This window comes from Electrophorus electricus, chromosome 5, assembly GCF_041902795.1.
Source record: "Electrophorus electricus isolate QZ-2024a chromosome 5, ASM4190279v1, whole genome shotgun sequence".
In the NCBI taxonomy this organism is placed as follows: Eukaryota; Metazoa; Chordata; class Actinopteri; order Gymnotiformes; family Gymnotidae; genus Electrophorus; species Electrophorus electricus.
Window position 1 is genome coordinate 28,022,166 of NC_137501.1, and position 17,500 is coordinate 28,039,665.

Genomic DNA, 17,500 nt, shown 5'->3' on the forward strand with positions numbered 1-17,500 from the left:
CACACGCACGCACACACGCACACACGCACGCACACACACACGCACGCACACACACACGCACACGCAAACACACACGCACACACGCACACGCACACACGCACACACACGCCCACACGCACACACACACACACGCACGCACGCACACACACACACACGCACGCACACACACACACATGCACGCACACACGCACACACACACGCACACACGCACACACACACACACGCACGCACACACGCACGCACGCACACACGCACGCACACACGCACGCACACACACACGCACGCACACACACACGCACACGCACGCACACACGCACACGCACGCACGCACACACACGCCCACACGCACACACACACACACACACGCACGCACACACACACACACGCACGCACACACACACGCACGCACACACACACACATGCACACACACACGCACGCACACACACACACGCACGCATATACACACGCACACACGCACGCACACACGCACGCACGCACACACACACACACACACACTCACACGCACACACACACACACAAGCACAGGATTTGGGCATAATGACAACCCTTTGAACGCACTCCTGGGCACTGAAAAGAATGTGCCAATAGGATAATACAATAAGACTGAGGGGCTGTGTGTGTGTGTGTGTGTGTGTGTGTGTGTACACATGCACACTCTTGTATCATGGTTTGGTTTGTTTGTCTCTTTGCCCATGTCTCTCCACGTAATTACAGTATTCCATCATTTGTAAATACAATCCTCCTCTAATAACCCCAGCTAGTAATGACTAAATGAAATGCTTACTGCAATCAATGCTTCACTGACATCCATATTAAAAATGTCCACGATTAATCATCATGGCACGCTAGCGCCATTGTGTTTACCGGCCTTGGCCTTGGTCCCTCTTGTGCAGTTAATAGAGCTGGCAGTGAAATTCAAAAGAGTGAAAATATTCACTCCCCCCCTTATGGTGTCCAGTCTAGGTGGGCTTTAATGGGCGGGCGGGATCCAGCCTGGGTGGGCTTTAATGGGCTGGTGTGCAGTGTGCTGGTCCATAACCTCTTGCTTAATGGTCGTCTTACCATGATTGGCCCAGACGTGCAGCCCACGGCGCCGAGCCTCGGGCCGGGCTGTTTGTCAACCTCTCTCCCATAAATACCACGGCTCAGAGTGGAGCTCATTAGCAAAAAAAGTGAAACTGAAAAACTGTCAAAAATCAATTTCCATTATGGGGACTTCAGTTTACAGTTTTTGCTACGGGGGGGGGAATATATGATATATGATTAATGGACGGAGTTGAAAAGATGAGAAATGGGAAGGAGGGCTAGGGAGAAAGAGAGACAGAGAAAAGGATCGGACGAGATGGGTAGAATGACAGAGAGGGAGAGGGATAGAAAGAGACAAGATAGAATGTTGGAGGAGGGCTGTTATGATTCCAGGTTTTATTTATATACTCAGGGTGAGTTTATGACCCTCATCATTAGATGTAAGAGCTCGCGGCCTGAGGCTGTGCTTAAGTGCTCGAGCATAAACAATTCATAAGAATCGCATAAACCATACATGACGGGTTTATGATGCGCTCATAAAGCATTCATAAAGCCTAAACCATTAGATATGTCCAACAAAGAGGCATCAAAAATACATCATGACCTCTTGTGTTCATAAAATGATATTAACGTGAAGTGGACTAGCGGAGCGGCATGCCTCAATCGGCTTCTTTGCGGCCTAAATCATGGCAGCTTTGCGCTCAGTTAAAGTCAGCAGTCTTTACAGAGATGCCCACTGCGAGCGAAGGGAACTCCCCAAGGAGTGTGTCCCGACGTGCATTCCTCACTCCTACAACTACGTACTTCTCATGTTAGTGTAAGTGACTATTTCACAGCAGTTACTGAACAATAAAACTTACTAGCTTAATAAGGGAATGATAAGCCTGAGATTTATGAGTTATTGCAACAGAATTCAGCAAACGTCACCGTTACACAGTCATACTAAACACCACAAAGTGGCTAGATATCAACCAGTCCGATGGCACCACAATATCCATGTTTCATCATGCTCGTCTGACAGAGATGGCAGGATAACACGTTGCATCCCTGATTTGTGAAGATTCATCCCAGATTTCACGGAGCCACATTATGACATGTTTCAAATCCTTTCAGATTCATTACAGAAAACTCTTAATTTTTTGTTCTAATCCACCTGCTCGAGGAAGTAACAGAATAAGCGAAACTTTTCATCGGCACTGTTCCAGTTTGTACGAGCGGAATGCATTAATGCGATCGTGATTCAAAAGCTCCACAGAGTCTCTCCGCGATGCTCCACTACGTTACCTGTTCTCAATTATGCCGCAATTAAATCGTCTCAGTGACAAGTTTGTTTTTCCCTTGCCTGCGGCAACAATCCAGACACACTGCCAATTAAAGTCATGCTGATTATTCATAGATCAGAAGGGTACAAAACGGGAATTCCGAATCAGGCGCGCAGGAATGGCGGGCGGGACGCGCAGAAGAATCGGGGCGTTGGAGAAGAGCCATTCAGACAGCCGCGAGCTCTACGGCTTACGACGTGACCCTGATCCGGTCTCCAGGGTTCTGGGTCCAGTCCATGTTTTTGCTGCTGTTCCAGCCTGCAACACACCTGGAGCAGGTAGAGAAGGGCTGTGGGATGGCGATTGGTTGCATCGCGGGCCCTGGAAGCTCAGGGCGATAAAGACCTGGCGCGGACTCACTTAAAGTCTCCGCAGTCTCGACAGAGTGTCAAAACGCTGACGTGATGGCCACGTTCAAACACGGAAATCTCCGATTTACACTCTTTCTTATACAAGCGCAAACGTGCGCGTGCACACAGAGACCTCTTTGGATCCTAATAAATTGCTAAAAGCTTTTTAACAAGAATGGAAAGCCTGGTTGTGCTTGAGGGAGCCACGAGGCCTCTCCACTGCTGGCTGAGCATCCAGGACAAAACGGAGCCCACAGCCAGGATGCTCACCTCCACTGGACAGCAGGCGGCGAGCCAAGCATGGCCTGCACAGGGCTGCTCTGCTCACTTGGCCGAAAGCATACACGTCCGTCAGCCCGTCTCTCCGTCTCCCTCTCCCTCGCTGAGAAATATCCCCAGGCTGCACTCCATGACATGAAGAGAGCTCGCTTGGCCCGGGATCTCATCTGTCATTGGCTGTTTGTCCCAAGAGCTCCACAGGGATTGGTAGCCACAAGGTTGGGCCCAGTCGATAGATGGCTCTGCCACTTTGGACCAATTGCGACTACTGCTGCTATTCTGGAGAACACAGCGCAGTGGATCGCTACAGTTTAAAGAACTGAAGTAGATTAGAGAGGGCTCCCTCTTTCCCTCGTTCGGTTTCTCTAATCCCTGGCAATCTCTTTCTCTCTTTGTCTCTTATGTCCTTGTTCTCTACCGCCCTCATTCCTAATCGCTCTCTCTCTCTGTCTACAATTCTCCTTCTCCACAAAGAACCAGCCAGAAGAAGCGGCTGGCTAACAGGGAGCCCTGTGTTTCGCGGTAGTTAAAAACAAGCATTTAGTGCTGAGCTGAGCTAAATAAGTGTTGCGTGATGCCGGGTATCAGACAGACTTTCTGAGCTGTTATCATTGTGCACTAAAATTCACCTTCATGAATAACGACATTTTTGTAAGAAAGTTCAGCCAACGGGGGCTTGAACAGAGGAATTGTACATCATACCTTGTGCACAACTCTGCATATTTTTCGTACCTATATATCTATCCCACTATATCCTCCAGATGGTCTCTTTTCCTTCAAGCTCTGGTCCTGTACCAGAGGTCTGGGAGCTTGAGGGTCCTGTGTAGTATCTTAGCAGTTCCCAGGACTACACTCTTCCAGATGGAGATCTGGGATGTTGTGCCTGGGACCTGATGGAGCCGTTCTCCCAGTTTCTAATGGGCCGGAATAAAGAGGCTGCTTGCTGATGGTGCTGCTGAACACTTTTGGACTATCAGAATTAAGGGTTTGCTTTTTACAATAGCAAAGCATTTTAATACTAATGGATATTGCATCTAAATGAGATATTTTTCCTCACAGTCGGGCCTTCTACCAGAGGTCTGGGAGTTTGTGTGTGTGTGTGAGTGTCGCGTGCATTTGAGGGAGTTTGAGGGTGTGATGCAGTATTTTTGCTGGCATGTTCCTAGCATTGTGCTCTTCTGGACTGAGATTGATGAGGCCTTTCCATTTTAGGGGTCACAACACCATTTGCCCCCCCCCAATCACCACCGGGACAACCATTCTGCTTTTTTCTAGTCAGTGGCAATTTTTCCAGCTTCCCATATTCCGTGCTAAGGATGTTTCCATCACCGGTAGTGGTTTACCACTACACGTTTGTCAGGATCTGGAGGTCCCACAGGATCTTAGCCTTCTTCTCCTCCACCACTCTCAGTGGTTCCTCCCATTTGGACCCAAAGGTGTCCAGCTCACATGTCTTGCATACGTTCCTGCACGTGTTTGCGTTCCCTGCCGGCGTCTTGCTGTTAGGTGCTGAACTGTCTTGGAGGATCCTTTGGACTGTCTGTATCTTGGGTCTCTGGTGTGATAAACCCCTGCTTCTACTGATCTAGTGCTTAGTGCTTGATCTCAGTGCTGACGTGATTACATCATCCACCCCTGCAATGGTACAATCAGTCAGTGGTACAATCGATGTGGCCATAGCACCTCTGCTTCCATGGTGACCATGCCCCCAATCTGATTAGTTCATCCTTGAAGGACCTTGTTTATATGTATTCATGTATTCATGGGTGTTTCACATCTCACCCTGTACAGTGGATCTTACACTTTGCCACCCCCCCCCCCCCCCCCCCGGGCCCAACCATCACCTTCAGGCTGGTGTGCATTGTTTGGACATTGTGCTTTGGGTGGAGTGTGCCCCATGCATTGGGAGGAGTTCTTCTGTCTTATTGTGCCTGCAGAGTATCTGATGACTGGCAGAGCACACCACATGTGTACGTGTCGTGTTATCTATGACCAGAAGCTCCATTATGTTAGCGCATTACGCTGTCAGGGCTGGCTGTCATCTGTAACGGAGGCCAGCCCTCCCTCCCTCCCTTCTGCCTCATTCTGCGGGTCACTGTCCTTTTAGTAATGGCACGCTGAACATGACAAGTTGGTGGAGGAGCCATGGGAGGCAGGCGGTGCAGGGGCCGACTGATCTGGAGGAGGCAGAGCCTGAGACGGAAGAGCCTCAGCAGATGTTGCAGTCGCGGGCCAGCGTCTAAAGCTAGTAACCAGCCGCTCCGTATGTTGCACCCTGCAGCTGACGCCAGCTCCAGCTGCCAGCCTCTGCTTGCACGCCCTGTGGTGGGTGTGCAAGTCAAAATGAAAGCAAAACTCTGGATGCAGCGGAAATGTGTGCTATAAACCAGCATATACGTGGTAGCACAAATATCTCTGTTAATCTGTATTGCAAACCATTACACACACACACACACACACACACACGCGCACGCACACGCACACACCTGTTTATGTGCATTATAAAGCAATTTTAGCACTGATCTAGGCACCAATGTGAGCTAAAAAGGATGCCAACACACATCTCTGCACTAATGTGAGCTCAAATCTGCTAGCACGCGTCTCTGCGCTAACGTGAGCTAAACCCAACGTTGGCGCATTTCTCTGCAGTAATGATGGCCATAAACTAATGCCGATGCGCTTCTCTGCACTAATGTGAGCTATAAACCGTTGCTAGTGCACGACTCTGCACCAGCACGAGCTGTACACCAATGCTAACATGCTCCTCTGCACTAATGTGAGCTATAAACCGACGCGCCATGCTAATGCGTGCTATGAACCAGCATATGTCCTGTGCTAATGAGGGTGGGCCAGACCCCCACCTGTAAGGAGACATGACTCCCACCTGTAAGGAGACGTGACTCCCACCAGGGAGCAGACTGGGACTGAATCTCCCATGTCTCATTCATCATACCTGTCTCTAATGCCTCAGCTTGGTTATACAATACACGTTTCAAGATTGACATCTCAAAAAAAAATAATTTTTTTTTAAAAAATATTAAAAAAAATAGAATATAGAAAGAAAGGAAAAAAAACCCTTTTTAAAGGGTTTTCTGTAACCTAGCTGCCCTAATTTTTTTTTTCCTTGTTCATCTGTTCACTTGAATTTAAAATAGTGACAGATGAATAATTTACATTCTGTTAAACCTGCTGCTAACTTATTGAGCTCAGTGAACTCTATCAAGGGAGCGAGTTTGTGTAGGTTAAAAAGAAAAAAAGACACCAAAACCTTTTATTTTTCATTTTTACAAAACACTATATTACTATTATTATGATGCTGATGTTGTTGATGTTGTTAATAGCAGTTGTCATCACCACTACCGCTGTAATCATCACTGAAACAAACGGAGCCCACACCAGTTCAGACGCTCGTGCACAGCATGGTAAGACACTCCCGGGTCTCCATGTTTAGGTTAGCGCTTAGTCAAGGCAGCCCAGTCGTGGGAAAGGTCATAGATTATATCTATAGAGTGTATATGGTTGGGGGCGGGGCCTGTGGTAGATAATAATTTATGGAAAATTTATAGCGGGATATGCAAACTTCATGCATTTGCCATCTTCTCAGGGGAAGACTGTGGACATGCAGTTCAGTTAGAAGCAAGCAAGCTCACCCACGCACAACATCACGCTTGATGCACGCACACACACACACACACACACACCACACACACACACACACACACACACACACACACACGCACACACAGTCTTGCATGTACCTCTAACTCAACACACAAATAAACAATGCCCAGCGGGCAATCAACATTATGAGCGCTGTAAATTCTCTCTACTGCACACAGCAATGCAAAAGGAAACCAATTTCCACAAGTAATGCTGTGAACACGCATTTCTACACTCAGACAGGCAGCTTCTCACCCAGCCCATGTATAAACACGCCGGACCGGGCCGGACCAGACCGGACCGGCACTGTTCCGAAGGCCTTCAGCCTGAAACAGAACCAGGGTGTCACTGTGTTAACCCGCAGTACACGGTCTCCTGCCAACCTGAGCCGTTCTGTAAAAAGCTCGACCACAATGCTAGGGCCACTACACCAAACTCAACTCCTCCGCACTTCGCTGGGACTCTGTGTTGCTAAGCAACCATGGTTTGCCTGTACTACAGTTCATATAATTTGGCCAGGAATACAAGGTGCTAATGAGAATAAAATGTATTCATTAAAAAAATATAGAAATATTTTACATACAAATATTTTATCCTATGATCTAAGGACACCACATCTTCCATGTGGAAAAACCTCCATTCCGAGTCTCCCTTTCCTGACTTTGGAGAGGCTGCAAGCAACTAAGTAAGTATCTGAAAACCAGTGAAGATGTCCTGAGCTAGAAGGTGACCTGTCTGGGATCACTGCCGCATGCACACGCACCCCAGTGTGAGCCATGTGGGAATCACAGCTCCACACAGACCTCCCAGTCCAGGGCAGACAAAGTCAAAGTACAAACGTTAAAAATAACATTGCTATGGTTTTAGATCCCTTTTGTAAATCTCTTGGGGTCGATAAAAATCAACTAACTGAGTTCCTCCGAAGGCTCCTAATGAGAAGCGGAGGCATTATCTGACAGCTCCAGCAGGGCGGAGACACCGGCCTGGGAATCACTTCCTGTAGGTCCACTAGTTTCAGGAGAAGAATAATACACATGGATGAACAAGAAGACAAAGGCCCAGAGGGGGAAAGCCCCCATGCCCTCTGACTTGCTCTTTTTCTCTGTCTCACTCCATTTTTGTCTCACTCTAACTGTTTCTCTCTTACTCAGTCTGTTTCTGTCTCTGTTTCTGTGTCCGTCCCCTGTATTCCTGTCTCGAGGGCGGGGCTCAGAGTACAGGCCAGCAGACTTGTATACTGTGTCAATGTGTACTGAGAGTCTTCACCATATGCTACTGGTCTTCCCCTCTCTCTCTCTCTCTCTCTCTCTCTCTCTCTCTCTCTCTCTCTCTCTCTCTCTCTCTCTCGGCAGCCAATACACCATCGACAACCTTCAACTAAAAGAGAAAACCATCTGTCAGAAAGAACTGTAATCCCACGTGAACTTGGCATGACTCTGGCCCCAGGGCTGATATAGAGTGCGGGTCCTGTTCCACGGCAACACTAAAGGCACACCAGTCTAAGAATCCGTACGAATCCACACAAACCTACACGGGTTGATGCCTCTTTATAAACTTGGATGCTTTGTATTGGCCAGCATTATATATTTATGTTTTATTCCTAAGTATTAGGTCAAATAACTTATTTCAGGCAGTACAGAAGTTGCCATTTAGGCCCACTGTAAGAAAACCATTTCGTTGCCTTTCAGTTTTTAATGAAGTAGCCAGTGTAGCTCCTGTTGAACGTTGAAATCACAGTAGACGTACAGCTGTCTTCTTTAGAATCGTCATCATCTTCATCATCATCTTCATCATCGCTGTCTTCATCAGTTCTGGAGGAGAGTAAAAGCAGGTAGAGAAGCTGCCGCACCTGTCTGGTTATCAGCCTTCTCCTGCCCTCTTCAGATGAGTCTGCACAGCTACAACACCCTCACACACACACACACACGCACACGCGCGCGCATGCTTTGCTGTTTTGTGGTCATCATCTCCGGCAATGTGTCCATCGTGTTCATCTTAAGAACGCTGATTCGGTGCCTGTTCAAAACGGAAACTTCGATGGCATTGCGGGACATTCCCGCAAAGCTCGGGGTTCTGTACAACCCATGGAATTTATTTATTTGTTTTAATCGTGCTGTGATGTTCACTCTGCTGACGTCAATAAGGAGAAGGTGGTGTCTTGCAGTATGGCGGCATGATTCCTGGTGCTGGAGTCTCTGGAGAAAAGCTAATCCGGGTCCTACACATCTGTGGATAAACGCTAGTCTGGGTCCTGCACGTTTGTGGTGGTTCTGACATTCTTCATCTCACCTCTGGCGATTTATTGACTGTTTGTTTGTTTGTACTAAATCACCGTTATTTGTTTACCCAGCCAGCCCTTATTAAAGGCATTCCAAGTTGACGTGGCTACATTCAGTTTCTTGGGTCAGACTCGCTCTCTTCCATTTCTGTCCTCCCGCAGATCCTCCAACTTTTTTGGGGTCAGTGACTTTCCGCACGGATGCCAAAGGCTGTTGAGGTGAACCTACACCCACTTCTGAACTTTCCATGCTGTGAACAGCTTGTCCTGAGCAAAATGGAATTCTCTCTAAACTAAACCGAGTGAATAGGCAGCATCAGTAACCCTGGTCCAGTAGTGTCCAGCGTGTCCCCCTAATCCCCTCTCAGCTGCCATCCTAGAAGACATTTACCAACTCGCTTAAACGCTTTCCCGGAAATGGGCACTGATGAGAAGAAATGTGACAAGCAGGTCAAAGGTGATAACGGTCACTTATTTAAAGCTCTGCCAGGAAATGTCAAAACTGTGTGTACGTGGTCTGTGTGTCCTGGGGCAGCTGTGTCTTTCACACACACACACACACACACACACACACACACACACACACACACAGAAAAGCACAGAAAGCTCAGTACATAAATGCTGATGTGTGTGAAACGCTATCCAACGCAGTATAATCCATAAAGCATAAAGGCTGTCCTCATATTGCAATCTGTGGGGCGTTTTCTGCTCGTTATCCCTCATCACTGCAGGTTTGGGGTCTGCTGTGTGATGAGTTGGGTGTGTGTGTGTGTGTGTGTGTGTGTCTGATTTTGCCGTTCTCTGTTCATTCTACGGTCATAAAGTGCTGAAGCAGCTCCGCATTCCAGCAGAAAACACAGGCACCGTGCACACTGCACGGAGTGGGGTTACGTTACCATGGCCGCACACTGTAACACCTGGGAGGCATGGGAGCAGTGGTAGCTAACCTCACTACACACACACACACACACACACAAGGCCGCAAAGATCTGTGTTCTTGCGCAGAATCCCTGCTCACACGTGGGATTCATCCGAGGTCATCTGAGGTGAGTCATAGTCATGTGAGGTCATCTGAGGTGAGTCACAGTCATCTGAGGTCATCTGAGGTGACACAGATGGGGCTGATCTGAGATCGTCACCATGCAACACACACACAGTCAAGTGCGGTGTTTTAGACCCGAATGCCTTTCTACAGCCACAGCTCAGACGGACTGGGAGCTGTACTACAGCACTACAGTACAGCAGTGTGTGTGAGTGATGGCCACGCCCCGCCGAACACACCCACCATCATCCTGAGAGATACGCAGGTCGTTCTGGACCAGAGCCTCTGCCAAACGATGGTGTGATGGTATTTGTCTCTTTTCTTTCGTCCTCAAGCATGTGCTCGGTCTTCATAACCACAGTAGATGGGGCATCCATTCCAAAAGGTCCCCGCATACGGAAGGTATAAGAACTATCATCAAAAACCCAAAGACGACGCTCACAAATACGTGCAGCACGGAGTTAGGCGGATTTCAATGCCCGGGTGAAATGTCACAGCTTGAAAAGCACTGTTGAACCAAGAACCGGCTCCTGAAAAGGGCCCCGGATCCCTGGACTCGCAAACCCTGTGACGGCCGCTAATACAGACCGACCTCAACACTGTTTTACTGCTGAACAGAAAATTACAAACAAATCAGCCTGTCAAACAAAATAACTCTTTGGGTCACTGGGGATATGAGGCATAAATGAAAGAGTTGTCTAACCCTTAAAAAAAAGAGTGAATTGAGTGTCTCCTTACTATCAAAATGATTAATCACGGCTACATCTTAACCAAGTCCAGACGGTGTCTAGACGGCGAAGAGCACAGACATGGAAAGCCCTGCTTACGGCAAGAGAAAAGAGTGTGTAGGACAGGCAAGGTCGAGCAAGCTCCTTACTCTTTACTGAGAGAATATTTTTTAAATGCACAAGAAATACACGAATTCAGATGATAAAACTGAATCCCAATTTTCACTGAATTGACGCCATGTGATAAAGAGAACACTCGATCCCTTGGCACAAAATATGCAACAGGCAGTCACAATATTTACAGACAAAAATCTTCTCTTCTTTTCCTCTTTCCGTCTTCTGTGTCCGTCTTCCCCATTTCACTCGTTCTTCGATACACACCCTCTATCTTTCCCCTCTTTCTCTATCCATCTCTTCTACTTTCTTTCACTTGCCTTCTCTCTCCCTCCATCTCTCGCTCTCCCCAGACACCTCCTCTAGTGCAAGGATATGTATAATGAGTGGACTGTCATTTGTGCTCCGGGCTTCTCCTACATGGAGCCGGGTGAAAAACGGAGCACCCCAACGCCGCTCGTCACAGCCGGGATCCGGAGTGTTGCACTTGTCCCAAACGCTTGTCCTCTTCTGGGACACGACTGGGCTTCGGTGGCGCGGTAACTCATCCGGCCCGTGGCCGGATAGCAGCCGTTCTACCCTCACAACCACAATCAGCTCGTTTCCACAACACGAACGAAGACGCCGCAGATCTGCACAGCCCGGGCTGGACGCGTGGCAGACAGCGGGGAACCAGAGCAGCGGGGACACTTTTGGGGATCGGAAATCATCTCCGCAATGGAGAAGGTTCTTGCAGAATGTGATGGCACGAAAATAATCCGGAAGAGACGAGAGGAATATTGATGAGAAAAATGGAAGAAGAAGAAAAAAACCACAAAATGATTTTCATGTTAAGAGCAATTTGATTCAAAATGACAAAACATGGCCTGTAATTGAAATATTGCATTAAGTAACACTTTGAATAGGAGGAATGTAAAAACGGCCAAGTTTAACATCTGCTGAGAGGACCAGCACAAGACACCCATATCACCACAGTGGCACTTGCTATCTGATATACACATTTACATGCCCACACACATATTCCTACACACCAACAACACAGACCAATCAGCAATCCCAACACAATCTACAGCCCAAAAACGGCACCCCGACACAGTTTACAGCACAACACAGTGTACAGTCCAACACAGCCTACCACCCAACACAGTTTACACAGCACACAGCGTAATATAAGACCTGCAACACAGCCTACCACCCAACACAGTCTACACAGCACACAGCTCAACACAGCCTAATATAAGTCAAGACCTCCTACACAGCCTACCACCCAACACAGTCTACACAGCACAGAGCCTAAAATAAGACCTCCAACTCAGTCTACGCAATACCTGGCGCGACACAGCTCAGTGCAGCACCTCAGTCACAGCCATGGTGACCTAAATGCGAGTGTACCACCCAACACAGTCTACACAGCACACAGCTCAACACAGCCTAATATAAGTCAAGACCTCCAACACAGCCTACCACCCAACACAGTCTACACAGCACACAGCTCAACACAGCCTAATATAAGTCAAGACCTCCAACACAGCCTACCACCCAACACAGTCTACACAGCACACAGCTCAACACAGCCTAATATAAATCAAGACCTCCAACACAGCCTACCACCCAACACAGTCTACACAGCACACAGCTCAACACAGCCTAATATAAGTCAAGACCTCCAACACAGCCTACCACCCAACACAGTCTACACAGCACACAGCTCAACACAGCCTAATATAAGACAAGACCTCCTACACAGCCTACCACCCAACACAGTCTACACAGCACAGAGCCTAAAATAAGACCTCCAACTCAGTCTACGCAATACCTGGCGCGACACAGCTCAGTGCAGCACCTCCGTCACAGCCATGGTGACCTAAATGCGAGTGTAACCTTGGATCATAGTGGGAGCATGAATAATAAATATTCATGTGTGTGTACGTGTGTGGAGAAACTGCACTACTGACTGAAACAAAAAGAGCTTCCCACAGTTCTGTCACACACACACACACACACACAAACACACACGCACACTTTCTCTCAATCTCTAAATGTCCATCTGTTATCTTCCCCTGGGTTCATATTATTCTCTCTATCCAGGGGCTTCCCCTGCCCCCTCTCTCTCTCGCTACACCTCACTCACTCTTTACATCTCACTCTTTCTCTACCTCACTCACACACACACACACACTCTCTTTACCCTTCTCTCTCTCACTGACTTTCTATCACTCCCTCACCCTCACTCACTCTTTACCTCACTCACGCTCTCTCTCTCTCTCTCTCTCTCTCACCAAGCACCAGCAGGCCTCACAGATTGACAGATGCTCAGCTGTGTTTGTTGCCTTGGCCTTGGCCTGTGGTCTCCAGCTCTACCTGCAACCTGCACCTGGCAGCTATTCCAGCCCCACCAGGTGCGCAGCTCCGTGCGGGCCATTGGTCCGGATCCATAATGGTAGTTGGATACATGGTCCAGCCTCTTCCCCAGAGACTGGAGTCCTGGGTGTGGACGTGTCCTGCTTTGGTGTCTGCAGAGTAGGGCTGAATCAAACGGCGGACCCTGCCTGGCCTCTAGAGCGCCGATGAAGCAATGAACCATGGTGGCACAGAGGAAACAAGGCTCGGCGCCGGAGCCGACACGGGACACAAGCAGACCAGAGTGTCCCACTTCCTCTTCCCACTCCTCTATGATGTAACCTGGCCGTGGTTATGGAGTTTGTAAAGATTTCATAATAAAAATAAAATCCATGCTCACTATTAAATGTTTACAATGTAAAACTGTTTACATTTACATTTAATGTTTGTAAACCTATATATATAAATTTTTTTTTTTACATTATTATTTATTTATTTAAAACATTTTTTATTAATTTTTTTCCCCTGAATATAAACCTGTCCTAACTGAATATAAACCTGTCCATAGTATATGTAAACCTGTCCATAGTGAATGTAAACCTGTCCATAGTGAATGCAAACCTGTCTATAATGAATGTAAACCTGTCCATAGTGAATGCAAACCTGTCCATAGTGAATGCAAACCTGTCTATAATGAATGTAAACCTGTCCATAGTGAATGCAAACCTGTCCATAGTGAACGCAAACCTGTCCATAGTGAATGCAAACCTGTCCATAGTGAAGACAAACACATGAATTCTCTCATTCTTACTCTTTTGCTCTCTCTTTTTGCCCCTTTCTTTCTTTGAGTTAACGCCAGAGAATCCTCTTTCTGTAAACTGGGCCATTTGACTCTAATTTGAATAAAATTCAAATTTGCGACACAGAGCACCAATCCAGGGTCCAGAAATAGAGCAGTGTTGTGTGTGCAGCCCCTGAGTGGGGATTTGTGCAGAGGATTGCAAAATGCAAGCAAACAAGCATGTGCACGCACACACACACACGCACGCACGCACGCACGCACACACACACACACACACACACACACACACACAGCTCCCATTATACACCCACCTGGACATCAGACTGATACTGAAAGAGTGACCAAATGACAGGTAAAGCTCATGTCTGCCAGGCTTCTAAATACAAGTGTATGCCTATGAATGCAGCGCTGAAAAAAAATGACAGACCACGCCACAATTGCAGCTCTACATGCATGGCAGCCATTATATTCCAGTGTTTTATATATAGAGGAATTATGTATCTGTATATAAAGACAGATATGTAGTCAAAATTGCAAATATTCAAGTAAATAAACATGGTTTCCATAGAAACAGGATGTTTTGATCAGAGGTCCATCATCAGCTGTGAAGCACTTTGCTTGCATAGTGCAACTGTTCTGTTGCTCTGGAAATCGTGTTTATTTACTTATATATTTGCAATGTTATTATATATATATATATATATATATATATATATATATATATATATATATATATATATATATATATATATATATATACATTATACACACACACACACACACACACACACACACACACACACACACACATATATATAATTCTTACCGTTCCTGAAACTCCTGGTCACATCTGTGAGCATAAAAGAGCAGGCCAGAGGGAAAAGGACACGGGAAAGAAGGAAGGAGAGAAGGAAGGAGAGAAGGAAGGAGAGAAGAGGAGAGAAAAAAGAAAAACATCAGCAAATTACAATGAAGTGAACAGCCTGAGCACGCTATGGTGGCCGGCTTGGAGGGTGGGGCCAAGATCCCAAAGCCACACCCACGTATATGACAGTGCTACAGCCTCAATGAGGGGGGCAGGCTTAACGAGACCCCTGCCCTCAGAGCCACACCCGTAGTTATTCCCAGCCTTGCCACGTAGGCCCGACGCACTCAACGTTTCGGACTACGAGCCACGTTATTGTGTAGACGCGGTGCACAGGGGAATGAGAGACACAGCCAGGCAATTCCGCTGTTGAATTAGTTATATCTAGCACTTCACTGGCGTAATATAACCCAAAGACCACACATACACACACACACACACACACATCCGCGCGCGCGCGGGTCTTTTCTGCATATACGGCCACCTCTGTCAAATTTTGTGCTGCTTCCAGCTCTAGACAAAAGTCTGATTGGTTGTGATTATGGAAAACATTGTTTTCTAACACGTTTGGCACGCCACGGATTTTTCTCTTTCTAACAAGCACTCATTCTCCAGGACAGTGTACTCTGGCAGACGAATAGAGGTATTAGCTAAACTTAAATCTGTATAGCCTTTTGTCTACAACATGTCTTTTCTATATGTATTCAGTAATAACTCACATGATATGTTGCTTTAGTCAATAAAACGAAACATATTATGTTCCTAATGACAGGATCAGAAAATGTTCGTGTTTAGGCTGTAACACAATGCCAAAATAATAAAATGTGACACAAATTTCATGAAATATTGTTATGTGTGTATGTATATGTATATGTAGACACACACACACACACACACACACAGACACACACGCACACAAATACACTTTATTTGTTTAAAATGTAGACGAATATATTTTAACCCAGTACACTTTACAAGAGTGTCCATATAACTCCCTATTTCAGACCCAGAATGTTGGCAAATTTCTTTTCAGTGCACATGCGTGCCTGAGGACTTGATTTGTTAAAGGGAACATGAATATGAGGGCCAGGTGAATTCAGTACAACACCCAGTTCACGTTTCTGTCTCCAGTACGGTTCAAAGCAATGCTGCGCCCATGAAAAGTAATAATTCATGCTACATGCATTTCTTATATTTATGCTCAACGACACTGCAAGACGGCCCCTGTGAACTTTAAATGGAAACAGCTTTGCTGTTTGTTAACTGTAAATTAATACATTGATTTTATGTTGTATCTGAATTGAATGCTGAAGGGGTCACTTTTAAAATATATATATATGCTTTAAAATGGTCATTTTCTTCAATAAAAATTCTTAGAACTACTAAAATAGGTCAGCATTGCGTGCAGAAAGCGTTTGCTTGAGGAAGTTGAAGACAAGAAGGTGCACTTGTCTGCATGAGATCGGGATGGCACCACCTCCGCCTGGTTCTGAGCAGGAAAAGCACTGCCCTCCGTGTTCGTAGTGTCTGTAACATGGGCTGGATAGCTGAAATGCCGGGCAGCGGATCAGATACGGAAGGTGTTAAGTCTAGCTGCACTAGAAAAGAAGTCAGTCAAGGCGACAAACGAAGAACAATGAAAGGGAACCAGGTGGGTCACTCAAGACCACAAAAAACATCCTCCCCTGGGTTTGGTTCCAGACCCCTGGATTTATTAGCCAGCTCAGGCCTGTGGGTGTGAAAGCTGAGTGATATCAGCCAGGTAGCACCGTCACGGCAGCGTCCACCGTCACGGCGGCGTCCGAGCCTGAGCTCGTCCGCCTGGGCCAAAGCGTTCGGCAGAAAAGTCCGACATCTGTGAGCGTGAACGGCGCGGAGGCCGGCGATTACCGGGAGGAGTCATCAGGCACACGAGAGATGCCCTCGCTCGGGTCACTGCGTGGGGCAGGATGCCCCTCGTGAACGGCCTGGCAGCAGATACGGCTAGTTCACGCCGTGTCAGGTGTGTGATGTTATCGGCGCGCAGGCGCGGAGAAAGCACCTACCATACTGGCAAAGGAGAGATACTTGATTTTAGGGAGGGAGAAAGAGAGAGCGAGAGAGAGAGAGAGAGAGAGAGATAGAGAGAGAGATATGGTGGAGGTTATTCATTAGGTATGGTCTGGCATGAAGAGGGTTTATAGTAACTGTGCCCTTGGAGGATGGAGGGGAGGTGATGTACTACATAGAGACCCTCCAGCCAGAGGTTTATTTTAGATACACTGACTCAAAGCGTTTACCTATTCCCCTGAGCAGAGACAATGCAAACGCACCGCACCGACACACAGAAGAGAACAGAACAGAAATAGAATATAAAGAATAGAAAATAGAATATAATATTATAGAATATAATAGAATATTAAAGAATAGAACAGAATGATAACTTTCCCATTGCTATGCATGACAGGAGCTTATCTAAAGTAACACTGAGGGGCTTTGTTCACTGCCGAGTGTGTGTGAGTGTGTGTGTGTGTGTGTGTGTGTGTGTGTGTGTGTGTGTGTGTGTGTGTGTGTGTGTGTGTGTGTGTGAGTGAGGGTGTGTGTGTGTGTGTGTGTGTGTGTGTGTGTGTGTTTCTGCCCTTGTTTGGCACCACCCTACCCATCAGCTAGAAGGGGAGATACATGCCAGGATT

At 47.0% G+C, this 17,500-nt stretch overlaps 1 protein-coding gene across 42 annotated transcripts in view; it reads right to left on the bottom strand.

Moving 5' to 3' along the window:
• ptprda (protein tyrosine phosphatase receptor type Da) overlaps positions 1-17,500 on the bottom strand; it is a 405,006-nt gene that overhangs the window by 295,469 nt on the left and 92,037 nt on the right. For all 42 annotated transcript variants that reach the window (XM_081714645.1, XM_081714647.1, XM_081714666.1 and 39 more), the window contains exon 4: positions 14,790-14,813. The gene's annotated coding sequence lies outside the window, so the exon portion shown is untranslated. The remainder of the gene's footprint in view (positions 1-14,789; positions 14,814-17,500) is intronic.